The 13,923-nt window shown below is 43.1% G+C and overlaps 1 protein-coding gene across 8 annotated transcripts in view; it reads right to left on the bottom strand.

The window, feature by feature from the left end:
* LRFN5 (leucine rich repeat and fibronectin type III domain containing 5) overlaps positions 1 to 12,023 on the bottom strand; it is a 244,820-nt gene extending 232,797 nt beyond the window's left edge. For 6 of the 8 annotated variants that reach the window (XR_004299535.1, XR_004299536.1, XM_032405010.1 and 3 more), the window contains exon 1: positions 10,777 to 12,023. The gene's annotated coding sequence lies outside the window, so the exon portion shown is untranslated. The remainder of the gene's footprint in view (positions 1 to 10,776) is intronic. The other 2 variants (XM_032405005.1, XM_032405007.1) reach the window with 2 other exon arrangements.
* Between the last annotated feature and the right edge of the window lie 1,900 nt (positions 12,024 to 13,923).

Raw genomic sequence — 13,923 nt, 5'->3', positions numbered from 1 at the left:
TTAAGCATCTGACTCTTGGTTTTGGCTGAGGTCATGATCTCAGTGTTCTGAGATGGAACCCCACCTGGGGTTCCACACTCAGCAGGGAGTCTGCTTCTCTCCCTCCCCTTCTACTCCTCCCCCTACTCGCATGAGCTTTCTCTCTCTCTCTCAAATAAATAAACAAATATTTTAAAAGGGGGGGTGGGGAAAGAGACAGGTTTGTCTTCCAAAATAGGCATAATGGCTGGCTATATCCCATTACCCAAAGGTGTGTCTCAGTTATCTATTCCTGCCCCATAACTTAGTGGTTTAAAATAATAAGTATTTTATTTGTTCATGATTTGTAAGTCATCAATTTGAGCTAGTTCTTCTGCTGGTCTCATTTGTGGTCATTCCTGTGACTATAATTACCTGGAAGCTCAATTGTATGTGGATGCTGAAAGGAGGCCTCATTCGCATGTCTTGCCACTAGTGCTGGTGTCAGCCAGGCCACTTGTTTCCAGCAGGGGACCCCAGGCTTCTTCACATGATAGTAACATTTTTTTCCAGGAGGGCAAGAGTGAGGGGTGTATGATCTCTGGAGGATTCAGCTTGGAAGATATACCACATTACTTCTGCCACTTCCTGCCAAAGCAAGTTGCAAGGCCAGTCCAGATTCAAGGGGAAGGCAAATAGACACCTACTCTTGATGGGAATACCTGTAATGAATGTGTGGCCATATTGAGTTCACCAGAGGAAGTAAGAAAGTAAATCACAGATGGGCACACACTACAGGGCTTAATCTAGAAATGGTCTGTTCTGCCAACAAATATATCTATGCTTAAGCATCAGATTTTGGCTGACTGTCAGGCCCCTCTGTCATTGAAATAACAGCATAGAAATCTGGATTCAAGACGACAAAATGAATTTGTTATTTGACTTTTTTTCTGGCCCTGTCTCAAAGGAAGGAGGTAACTGGAGGTATAGACTGAAGCACTCATTAATGACAGTAACAGCTGCACAAATAACATAGTAATGGGAATAAGAGGTAAATGGAATGCAGAGCACAATTAGACAAATGCAAACATTTTAATGATAAATCATCATTAATGATCTCCAAGTTCCACTTGATCCTAACATTTACAGAATTCTCTGGTTCTTCTGTACTAGGAAAAGTGCTACAGGGAACAATTATTTATTAATTACTTAAGATATACCAGCTAGTTTACACTGGCTTGCAATACACTTTTGCAGATGGGAATTGGAAATTAGAAAGAGTAAATCACCCAAAATCACACAGTCTAGTTTCGCAAAAAAACGTTTAAGATATACTTATATCCCAGACCCAGGATCAAACATTTCTCCAAACAAATAGCTACCAAATCCCCTAATCAGTAACCATAAAGTCTTTCATAAACTTCCAGATATAAAATATGGTAATTCACAGAGTACCATAAAGGAAAAGAAATTAAGAATAAGGTACATATCCAGAGGATGGCCCTACTCCTTGATGAAGGTTAAAAACACATTTATGTAACAGTCAACAGAAAACAGCTTTAAGAGGCAGCTGAAAATGGATGTCTCCTAAGTACAGCAGATACAGCCTTTTTAGAATCAGAAGTATTTGAATTTGAATTTTAGCCCTATCATCTATTAGTCATATAATCTTGGACAAGTAAGTTAACTGCCCTCAGCCTCAACTTGCTCCTCCAAAAAAAGGAATATAATAACACCTAAGTTGTAGGTAGGATTAGAAGAAAGTAAAAACCAACAGTGCCTGGCACAGAGAATATTCTCAGAAAATTTACTTATGATGATGATCATCATCTATTATATTTATTATCCAAGATATATTAGAATTTTTCAGTACTTTCCATATAAACTACATGAAGGAAAACTCCCGCTTTCCTAAGCAGAGGAGGTCTTGGAATGTTATTCATCCTCAGGCTCTTAGTTCACAAAGATAGCTAACAATCTTGTCATTTTGTTAATAAGTTCCCATCACTGAGTTAAAAAAGAAAACACACGCACTGAAAAAGTTTGCTACGTGAGAGAAAGGAAATAAAAAAAAAATCAATGAAAAATCATACACAGACAGGAAAGAAAAGAAGTTGGGGAAATTTTCATATCAGTACAAACTGCCTTAAACATGCCATGGATTGGTTCCTGAGGGCTTTCCACAATCACTAATATATACAACAAAGACCTGAAATCGTTAAGAAACGGTTAACTATTTAGAATTGGTGAGTCAATTTTAATAACTATTAGCATTGGCATTAAAAGTAAAACTTTTAAAAGAAACATTTTTAAACATGATGCCTAAAAAGAATAACATTCGAGGCTATGGAGAATGTTGATAGACAGATGAGTTGAAGACTCATCCTGCAAGGATACCAGACGAAGGGGGTTTTACTGTTATTTCCTTCTGTATTCAGATTATTTTCCCCTTATTAGAAATCGGGTGACCTCATATGGAGGCTGGAGAAACTGCTGGGAGCCTCCATATGAGGTAATTTTATTCATTTATGGAGGAGGTAACACAAACTGACTTGGTAAATAGTCTAGAAATCAGTATCATCTAGGTTTAAGGGTAAATTAAGACGCAAAGACGTAAGTATCATCAAGACCGACTCAGGACTAGGGTTGTCTCTCTGAGAGAATATTTGTTTCTCACTCTAGATCACAGTTTCCCCAGAGTGGCTTCTATGCCATTTGGCTTTTGTGTCTCAAAGGAGAAATAGTTACTTAGCAGAATAGGGAAGCATGCATTAAATGATGAATAAATGTTTTTAAAAGAATCAAAGAAGCCTTGAGTCATTCTTTTCTAGATCAGAGAGCCCAAGATGCAGCCAGATCCTTCCATCACCTTAGGATAAGATGAAAATCTACTCTTCTTATCTTGCTCCATTTCATTGTTTCTCATATACATTACGAATACTACTATAATATTTATGTTACTTTTTCTCTCAATATTTAGTAGAAAAGAATTAAGTAATTTGACCATTATGAGCAAATCATATGATGATAGGCTGAGAAATATGATGTGAAAGTGATCTCAGATATCTTTTTTTTTTTAAGATTTTATTCATTTGAGAGAGAGAGACAGAGACAGAGATAGAGAAAGCACAAGCAGGGAGGAGAGGCAGAGAGATAGGGAGAAGCAGACTCCCCACTGAGTTGGGAGCTGCAACATGGGGCTCGATCCCAGGACCTGGAGATCATGACCTGAGCCGAAGGCAGACGCCCAACCATTTGAGCCAGCCAGGCGCCCCAATCTCAGATATCTTCACTAGTGTCTAGACTCAGAATGGCAAATAATTTTAATCTCGTGACAGAACGTGGGTTGATGAGTTGTAGCATCTTAGAGGTATATGTTAAGGACTCCGATGCCTTGTTCGGGCTCAAAAGGAGAGAAGGCATTGATCAAATAGGTAGTGTGACATGAGTGCTGGATAGACGATTACAGCATAGCATGTACCTGCTTTCTCTGTTCCAAAAGCAAGGAAATAATGGTTCTGCTCAATGCTACGCTAGTCAACCCGCGTGGTTTGCTGGAGTGGCTATCATACTTCCATGTAAGGTGAGAAAAACAAACTGGAGGTAGTGATAAAGACATATGATAGATAACATTTATTGAGTATAAAAGGTAAAGGCCTTGAAATCATGACGCATAGAAAACTGTCCCAAATCAGTTTAGGGCTAGTTATGTTTATTTATTTTATTATTTTTCTGTTAAAGATTTTATTTATTTATTTGAGAGAGAAAGGATGAGAGTGGGGAGGGTCAGAGGGAGAAGCAAGGAGAAGCTGAGCAGGGACCCTGAAGTGGGGCTCTATCCAGGATTCCTGTCATGACCTGAACCAAAGGCCGACGCTTAACCAACTGAGCCACCCAGGCACCCAGGTCGAGTTATGTTTAATCATAAACAAAGCAATCATGGATTGGGGATCTCAAGTAACCCAGTTTAAATATTTGAGGTACTGTCATTGGGAATTAGACTTATTGTGTGCCCCTCCTCCCATATTTAAATTAATTACAAGCCAAGGATGTCAGATGTTCGGCTCAACTCCAAAAATAAATTTGATAATATGCCTATACAAAAATGGAATAATCCAGTTTAGGTGGAGTGATTTTAGAATAACTGAAGATACTCAAGCTTAGTCAAGATGACCACTTGGCAGGGATGCTTTAGATAAAATTTAAATTTGAACAGATGTCAGAGTAACCCAGAGAGTTTATGATGCCAGACGCATCAAGGGGTAAAATGAATTTAAATTTGAATGTCTTGGGTAAATCATGCACTCACCAGTGTACCAAAGATCCTTCAACCTATAATTTCTTTAACCCAGCCAGATTTCCTGTTTTGTTTTGTTTTGTTTTGTTTTTTACATTACATTTACATTTTTACATTTACATCTGCTTGGTTTCTGAAGAGAGTGGACTGTGTGGTGCTTGGTTTGGATGAGCTTTAGCATTCCCTGGAGCCCTGAGGGTCTAGGATCCCAAGCATAGGCTTTGACATCATCCAATTACTACCCCTTTACTTTTCTCATTTACCCTCAGGATAGCTAATGATGAAATGATAATGATGATGATAATGATAGCAGTTAAGTGTCTTTTATTATTAGCTTCATCTTATAGGTGAGGACACTAAGGCTCAGAGAGGTTACAAGACTTGCTCAAGGTTACATAAGCCTAAAACATAGGTTTGTGAAATCCCAAAGTTCATGCTTCTAACTACTGCACAATATCAACCTCCATAAAACACAGTAACAATTTCCAAATGTCCTCTTCTCTTTTACTACAAAGCAAAAAATATCAAAATAGAATAAAAAAAAAATATCAGTTACTTTCAAGCTTATGTATTTGTTTACATCTTTCCTGTTACTAAGACAATAAGTTCCTTGAGGTCAGGATTCAATGTCTCGTTATAGGTTGTTAAAGTGCCTGACATTTGAACAGTTAATACATGGCAAATATCCTACATAATTCTTATAAATAACCCTTAAATTTCAATGTAAAGGTAGGCACATTTCTATTAAATGAGACACGTGAAATTAAACTATCTGTGAATAGTAGTGATATAACAGTATCCATGTAAAAAAAAACATATTTACTACTCTATGCAGTGTTCACTATTGCCATGTAAATAGTATGCATTTATTTTATTTTATTATGTTATGTTAATCACCACACATTACATCATTAGTTTTTGATGTAGTGTTCCATGATTCATTGTTTGCCTATAACACCCAGTGCTCCATGCAGAACGTGCCCTCTTTAATACCCATCACCAGGCTAACCCATCCCCCCCTCGAACCCTCAGTTTGTTTCTCAGAGTCCATAGTCTCTCATGGTTCGTCTCTCCCTCCGATTCTCCCCCTTCATTTTTCCCTTCCTGCTATCTTCTTCTTCTTCTTCTTTTTTTTTTTTTAACATATAATGTATTATTTGTTTCAGAGGTACCAGTCTGTGATTCAACAGTCTTACACAATTCACAGCGCTCACCATAGTACATACCCTCCCCAATGTTGTTAATACAAATGCTTTAACACTAATAAATCCACATAAATCATTTAATAACCTAATTTTAATACCATTGAAAAAATAACAAAAAGAGGTAATGACTAAGAAAATACCACAGCCTGTATTTCCAAAGAAGAGAAAGTTTTCATAACAGAGTTGATATGTTCCCACTACTAAATCACTTTAATGCAAATATCCTATAACTTTGGAAGCAACACCACTAAGATTCATGAAAAACCTACTTCAAGACAGGAAATGGGAAGTCAACATGGGGAACGGAATGCAGGGAGCGACTGAGAATGCATCCTTCAGGTCTCTTTAGTATTTCCTCAAAAGAGCTGCACAGGGCAAAGTAAGAATAGAGTAATATAAACAACTCTGTTTTGGCTTCTATCTCTGGTTAAATACACTAGTTATAATTGAGTATATATTGAACTAATTAGCGTTTTCTTTCTGTCTTTTTCCAAGAATTCAGAAACTGTTTCCAGAGTTGGAAATAAAAAGATCCTACAACTTTATATGTTTATCTTATTACTTCTTTTCTAGACCCTTTCTGCTATAAAATCTAAAATAGATTCAATATCAGATGGTAATTCTGCAATTGTTCTTCATAACATTAAATTCAAAATATTTCTTTGGAAGGTTTTTTAAAGCAATGAATTGCATATATGCTCCCACAAAGAAAAGAATAACATGAGGTTTACGGTTAGACAGATTTCTTTTATAAAAAGATGTATATTATCTAGGAAGGCACAAATTAATCAATTCACATTTTCGTCCCAATGTGACCAAGTTTGTAACTTAATAAAAATAGGCCATCAAAGCCAATTTCTGAGAAACCTTACTGATATAGCTTGTAGTGTAATAATAAAGCCCTTTCATGTGGTTTACTTGGTATCAGCAAGATGATAGTGCATTTATGTAACCATGTAATCCCATTATAATTTTCTCTCACTTGCTAACCATCTTCATAATTAGTATTAAATTATGTCATAGTTCAGTAAAAAGCATTCTGTCAGAACAGTATCTATCAGAATACCATGATGAAAAGCTTTAAAATGGCATTAACTAACTCTGAATTAAATTCTTATATTTCTATCTCTTGTTATACAAAACTGGAGTTTTCATAATAACATACAATTTATGTTGATAGGGCATAACAAAAATGGTTCACTTCCAACCAGAATAGCTTCAATACTGATAAACATAATTCTTCTTAATTTCACCATGCACACACCATGTAATGGACAAATTATTACTGCCTTAGGTTTTAAATAGTCCTCACTGATTGAAGGATGCCACAGGAATAAAAATGTGGTCTGTAGAAATATAATAAGTAGTCTCACTTTCAAGGTTTATTAATAAGGCAGAGCTATGCACATGCGTGTCAGTGGAATGATGTAGCAAAATTACCTGTTAGTCATATATCCTATTTATTTAAAGGCCTAAATTATGTATTTATTCTTCAATAAAACATAAAAGTTAGAACTGATTCCCCTATACACAAAACTCTGAAAGTAATGTCAATATGTTACTTTCCTAAGTAAATGAAAAATAACAATCACTGGGATCAGTCAGTAGATTAGCCAGTTAAGCCACTAGAAAGTTTTAAGTAGTCTTCCTCCAACCTCAAAATGGGCACATATTTATTAGCAATCTTATTCATTGTAATTTTTTCTTAAAATTACTGAATAGATTTGATATGGAGCTTATTACAGGGTAGTTTTATGTAGAGGCAGGGACATTGTTAGATATCTGCAAGCATCTCATCCCAACCACAAAACAACACAGCAATAGTATCAGCAGAAAGCGAGGACCTAATTTCACCAGCTAGAAAACTCAGCCAAACTACCAAGCCTAAAGTGCTTCAAGCAGCAAGAGGAAACAGAACACTGGTTTAAATGAACAAAAGGGAACTGATAGTCATTCAGGAAAAAGATGAAAGGCAGATATAACATATGATGGTCACTTAAACACCAAGAATGCATTTAATGACAGAGGAGACAAAAATGATGGAAGAGGGGATAAAGGTGGGACAATTTTCCTTCACATGACCACAGCTCTTGCTATCCCCTCATGAGAAAAAAGGGAAAAAAAATTCACCTCTGGCTTGTATTAGTCAAAGATATATCCTAATAAACCCCTCCCAAATCACTCAAAACACAGGAATCTCATATTTCAAAATTGAAGTAGATAGGCATATGTGTGTATATTCGTACATACATCACATGTTTGGAGAGGAAAAGAGGTGTGTGAAGACAGAGGACTGGTGTTGCTCAAGGTCATTCTCCTCTTGAAAAGAGAAAAGGAAAAAGTGACTAAAAGAAATGGTCTGGGGGACAGGAGTCAAGTGGCAAGTTCTTCCCACCTGCCTACAGGCTCACCTCGGTTCCCATGGGGGTCCTGACTGCCCTATTTTTCTTCCCCTCTCGCTGGTAAGCATAAGAGAGACTAAAAGGAAGGAACATTTTGTGGGAAATATCCTATTAACACCTGACAGTCTTAACCCATTAGTGAGACAAGCCAGCTCCATCTAAGTACAAGGTCAGTGGACTCAGATCTTCAAACTACCTGGTGTGTACCTCTCTGTCACTCCAACAAGGGAGAAGGGAAGAGAGGCAGAAATCTCCATTTTTAAGTAACTTCTATATAAGAAACTCTGTGCAAGGAGGCCTATTTGGTTTTGACATTCCACCTAACTCCCATCTGCACAAGTGAATGGCGTTTTAAAACATGAATCACACCATAATCTACGTTTAGGCTTCTAAGCACTCAACAATCAGTTAATGCATTTGTTTTGCCTTCCCTCAGGATGAGGACACAAAGACAAGACTTAACCTGCAGAATAGTGAAAAGGCCAGAGAGAAGTGAAATGAGGAGGGAGATGTAAAAAACACATTATTTTCCCAGGTACTTATATTCCGCACCAGCATTCCTTCTTTCTTGAGTACCCTCTAAAGAGGTATGCCTTATTTGCTAACAAATATTATGAGTATGATATAGTTTCTGTTGTAATAATATTCTGGAGAAATCTGGGGGACAAAGAAGTGTCTTTGTGAGATTGTTAGTACACACCAATCAGTTTTCTGACCAGGATTTGCTGAGTGATGGGGGAAATACAAATACACTAACCTAAAAAGAAGATAAAAGAAACAAAAAACCCTCACCTAATTCCTCCCAAATTCCCACTTATTTTTAGTTTTTATTCAGGCAGTACCCTTTTCTTTGTGAGTCTACAGAGAGTAGAGTGTGGACTTGCTTTACTGTTAAAGTCGAGTTACCCTCTGTATCCTTTCTTGGTTCTCCCTAGAGCTGGAACTTATAGAGTAAATCTATCTGAAGAGGGGCCCTCACCGCCTTCACCGCCTTTATTGCGCATGGGAGTGGGGGGAGGAGGAGTTGTCTTTTCAGTGGTATTCCAACTGGAGAGAAAACAGGAGTATAAATGACCTAATTAAATCCAGGAGAGCAAGAAGGGAGAAAAGAGAGAGGAAAAAATGGAAATCTAGTATAAACACACTTAGTTTCAGGTTTTGAATCCTGAGAAATCGTGCAATATTTGAGTATCAAGGCGTTTTTGCAGCCAGCTTTCCTTCTATGTTCTTGCATATTCATTTACAAGGGGGTGGAGGATTGCAGGCGCAGGAAGTCAGGCAGGACTTCACTGCCCTCCACGCGTCTCTCTCCACCTCCCTCTCACATCCAGGCCACCACCTCAGCCATGATGCGCCTACTGTCTGCCAGGGGGCCTGCTGAGCTCTCCTGCCCCTCCCCAAAAAGTGTCCACGAGGGCCTGGCAGCTGCAGTGGCAGAGCCCAGCCCCCAAGCCCGCTGCATATACGGCCTTGTAGCACCACCAGCCTGCGAGGGCTGCAGCAGCAGCCGAGCCCAGACTCCAGAGGAGTCAGGGACATCAACGCGCAGGGACAGCGAGAGCAGCTAGCTAGTGGCCAGCTTGTAGTCTGCAAATGCCATCATATGGGTATCTATAGATAGTCAGCAAGCAGAGAAAAAGAGGCAGCGCCCCGACACTTTTCTAAGCGGCTTTAGCAAAGAGAAACCTTCGGCGCATCTCCAGTGGCTGCCTCCAAGAGCAGGGCGCCTTGCACTTGGCCGGGCCAAATCTTCTCCGCTGGGTGCACCCAGCAGGCAGCTACCGAAAGCAGGACAGAAACGAGCACTCCTTAGCTGAATTATTCAGACCGCCTTCACTATGGAATAAAACATTGATGAGACTACTTTGCAAGTGCTTTATCTTGTTAATCCCAATGGTCTCGAGAAAGGAATGAAATTTCTGCAGGGGGACGCAGAGGTGATGGAAAAAGGAAATGAGAGAAATAAGGTGCAAGGGTAAGGGGCTTTGGAAGTTCGCTAAATTTGTTCTGACTCTGCCAGCCATGGGAATCTCCGTTTTAACGTATCAGACCCAATATGTTAATTAGGCAGTCGCAAATCCACCCTATTCCTTGTAAATCAATGCACTGGCAAGAATTTTCAAAATACATATTATACAGAAACAAGCAAACCCAAACCAACCAAACAAACCACGCACACACAAGCTCCACAACCGAGACAATATAGCTGGGGATGGCATTGGGTTGGTGGTTATGGTTTTAGCCTTGCTCCTCTAGATATAAAAATGACTTCTTTCATGGATCTATTCTGTCATATCTAAGCAAACGCTCGCAGTTAAATACCATATCTCAGCACACAAGCCCGTGACAATGAATTCCCTTTCAAGCAAAGCAAGTTCCAAGAAAACTCCATTTCAGATTAAAGTCTCCCGATGCGTAATTTACAACTACTAAAAGATCTGGCAAGCTCCTCCACAATAAGGAAAGGAAAACAACCTGGCACCAGAGGTAGAGAAGGGTCAAAACGATCCTTGCCTGAAATGATGGGTGGAAACCAAACACCCTCTGGCACTCCACAGTCTGGGGAGGGTTGGATACCAAATGGTCCGTGGCAAACATAGCCTGAAGGAAAAATGGAATTTTAATCTCTGGCATCTTCAGACAGGTTCAACATGCCCAGCTTTCCAGTATCATCACTTAGGGTGGAGCATATCCATATTCTCTTAGCTTTCACTGCTAGATTAAGTGCTCAGGTATAGATTTATATCCCACCTACTAGAAATTTTATTACAACATCACAAAGCGCCCTTGGATATCCAGCCCTTCCTAATGATTTTCGAAACATTAATAAGTAAAGTAGCCTGCAATGCAGATAAGACACTAGAAACAAGATCAGAAGGAAACTGGGTGAGGCGGGTGGTCGTTTGCTTGTTACCTGGTGCCTCTAGAGGAAAAGACGGTCGTAGGAGGACTTTCTGCCCGCAGGTACAATCCCGGCAAGGTGGCTCCAGGTGGCTTTCACAGTCGTACGCGGGTCTCGCTCGTCACTTTGCTGCCCTTTGCCATAGCTCAGCACCCGCATCCTAGGGAGTCCGAAAGGCGGCTCCTGCCACTGCCGCCGCTGCCCGCAGGTCGCGCTGGGTGGGGGATCCGCGGCGATCGCCCCATGAAACCCGCGTTTCTGCGCCCGGGGAGCGGGCAGAGGCAGGGCGGCCGCGCACGCACACACAGACACACTCAAACACACACACACTCACACATTCGCACACAGGCGCGCGCGCACTCGCATTCACTCTTGCACACGCACATCCAGCACAGCACGGGGAGGGAGAAACAAGGAGGGGACTGGTCCTTCTCACGATCGGCTTTGATGCCCACCGGACCACAGGCAGAAAAGAGAGTGGTTTGACATCGCCTTTTGATCACGTTTCCTTCAAGTTCTCCTCCAACCCAAATCCACGTAATTCAAGAGCTGGTGACATTTTGGTGGGGAGGAGAGAGCCGGGAAAGGGCTGAGGAAGAGTCGGGGATTTTGTTAAGCAGTTTGAAAAGCAATCCTTGTTACCTTGTTTGTACAGAAACCAGCTCGAAGGGCTGAACTTTTGGCTCCAGATGATGTGGACCGAAACATAAATATCCTTCTGGCCAAGACAGGAAGGTCTAGATGCACGGAAACAAGACGGCTACAAGACCCTCTGGTGACCTTGTGATGTACCTGGAAGCAAGTTAATACTGGCGCTTTCCAAGGCTCTGCGTAAAGCGATCCACACACATGGGTCCACAGCAAGGCAGCGGTTCCGAATCCAGCCGGGAAAATGGGTCTGGGCGTCCTCCCTGCTCTTTGAGAACCTGGGCATCGAGGGGGCACCGACGAGTTAACAACATTTGCTTCTGGGCAGTTGAATAAAAGACAGTCAAATGCATCAGAGAGGCGCGCGCGCGCGCGCGCGCGCACACACACACACACACAGCTAGCTGGAGAGCGGCTTACAAAAAAAAAAAAAAAAATGCCAAGATGACTTCAAAAGGTAGAAAAGATCCAGAATCTTTTCGGAAAACAGAAGGGTCAGCAGGAAGGTTATGAAAATCTCCTCAGGTCTTTCATTCTTCCTCTCCCTTGTGAATGTGTGTGTGTATTTCCAGAAGGTTTCCTTGGTCGGCCCCACCCCCGTCCAGTTGCGCTTTGTTGCGCTTTTTTCTCTTGATAGAAACCCACCGTGCAAAATGAATTATACGGGTGGGTTGTGCTCACAGCCCAGAGCTCCACAGTCAAGAATCCTAAGGGAGCAGCCAGCTGCGAAGCCATTCACATCCTCTAGGGAAAAGGAAAAACACGCGCAAACACACGCACACACACGCGCGCGCGCACACACACACGAGTCCTCAGTTCGGGCCGCTCTGCACACGCTGGCCGACTCCCTGCGCTCGGCTGCACACAGCGCCCCGCCCGCTGTCCGCCGCGCCGGGGCGAGTCCGCAGCTCAGGCGTGCGGCTGGCAGCCCAGGTCCCAGCCTGCGACCAGGGCGGGCCCCGCGCCCCGGCTCCCCGCGGCAGCCTGTTTGGGCAACGGCAGCCGCCCGGCCGGGAAGGACTGCGTCCAGCGCTGCAGCATGGAGGCGGCCGCGGCGGCGGTGGCGGCGGGCGCGCGGCCGTGGGCCCGGCCCTCGCCGCAATGACGGGAGCTACAGCGCTTCCCAGACTCAGAGTCAGGCGAGACCCCCTCCCGGGCCACCGCGCCTCCCTCTGCCCTCGCGAGCTCCGGACTGATTTACCCCAGGCTAGAGGAGAGGGTCCACCAGGTGCCTGCAAATCCCCAGGCAGGAGAGGCGCGGGGGCGTTGCAGGGAGGGGGAGGGGAGAAGGCAGAAAATCTGGAGATAAAGGCGAACTTCTAGGGGCGTCTCCAGCCTCTTGTAAAAGGGAAACTTGAGGACCACCCACTGCCCCCACGGTTATGGGATAACGGAGTGCACCGGGTCAAGCTGCGACTGCTAACAGCGGTGGGAAAAGTCATTTGCTATAACCTCCAGGAAAATCTGAGACAGAAGGCTGCTGATTTGAGCTCTCTGTCACCTGCGACTGGCCTCATCCAGGGTCCCCTTAGTAGTAGTAGGCAGTGGTTCTCTTACTAATCAGATTGGAAAAGAAGCTGAAAAATTTATATTTGAGAAGCAACTCAGCTCAGCCTTAGACATTTTAAGTGCTGCAGTTGGTCACATTTTAGTATGTCAAGGGCAGAAAGCAAGGCCAGTAGTCGACATCAGCCAGGCCTGACCACTAAGGTCAGTGGGAAAGAGATCAGATCTGAAGTAGCAAAGAGAAGGGTGGTGGGGAGAACGCTGGACTGGGCCCTGGCGGAGAGGGGTCGAGGGGCCGGCATTTCTCCTGACTCTGCCAAAACTCCTGGAGCTTCTCTCCTAGACCCTACCCTCACTCCCTCCAGTCTGGAAAAAGCTTCCTTCCGGGAACTCCCAGTGAAATCACGCTGAGCCTTTCTACTGGAGCCAGGAAACCCTTTCACTTCTCTTTGGTGGGTTCTCCAGCACTCGGTCTTCGGCCCCAGGGGGCACCTTCTCTTTTAGCTCAGATCTCGGCTGACCCGGACACCAGTCAGAACCCAAAGAGAAGCGTAGAGTTGCAGATTGCAGACGGAAGCTGGCTAATAAGGGCCTCTTCCTGGGCTACTTGGCAAAGCCACGTGTTAGTGGCCCCCTCGAATGGGCGCTATCGAATTTTGCTACCAATATTGCTCTCCCAGGCTTTAGCGTTGCCCTGCGGATGCACAAACGCACTCACACTGGAGCACACCCACTGAGCTCACCCAAGCGCGTACACGTGCACCCACGCATAAGCAGGACCACACAGCCTCCTCTTTGGGGAAAGAAGCCGAGGGGTGGAGTGCTTGAGGTGGAAACTGCTCTCATCTCCTTCCTCTGCTCTGCTCTCCCTTTACGCCCCCCGGGCTCCAAATCCAATCCCGGGTTGAAGAATCCGCGCAACCCTCGTCGCTGCTTTGTTCCGAAGGAGCGCAGCTCTGGGGCTGCAGTTCCTGCTGTGCCTCCTTCCTCTAGATCTGCTGGTGG

The sequence above is a fragment of the Phoca vitulina genome, unplaced genomic scaffold, assembly GCF_004348235.1.
Source record: "Phoca vitulina isolate PV1807 unplaced genomic scaffold, GSC_HSeal_1.0 scaffold7, whole genome shotgun sequence".
Classification (NCBI taxonomy): Eukaryota; Metazoa; Chordata; class Mammalia; order Carnivora; family Phocidae; genus Phoca; species Phoca vitulina.
Note: the sequence above shows the minus strand (reverse complement) of the source record. Positions and strands in the feature narration are given on the sequence as shown.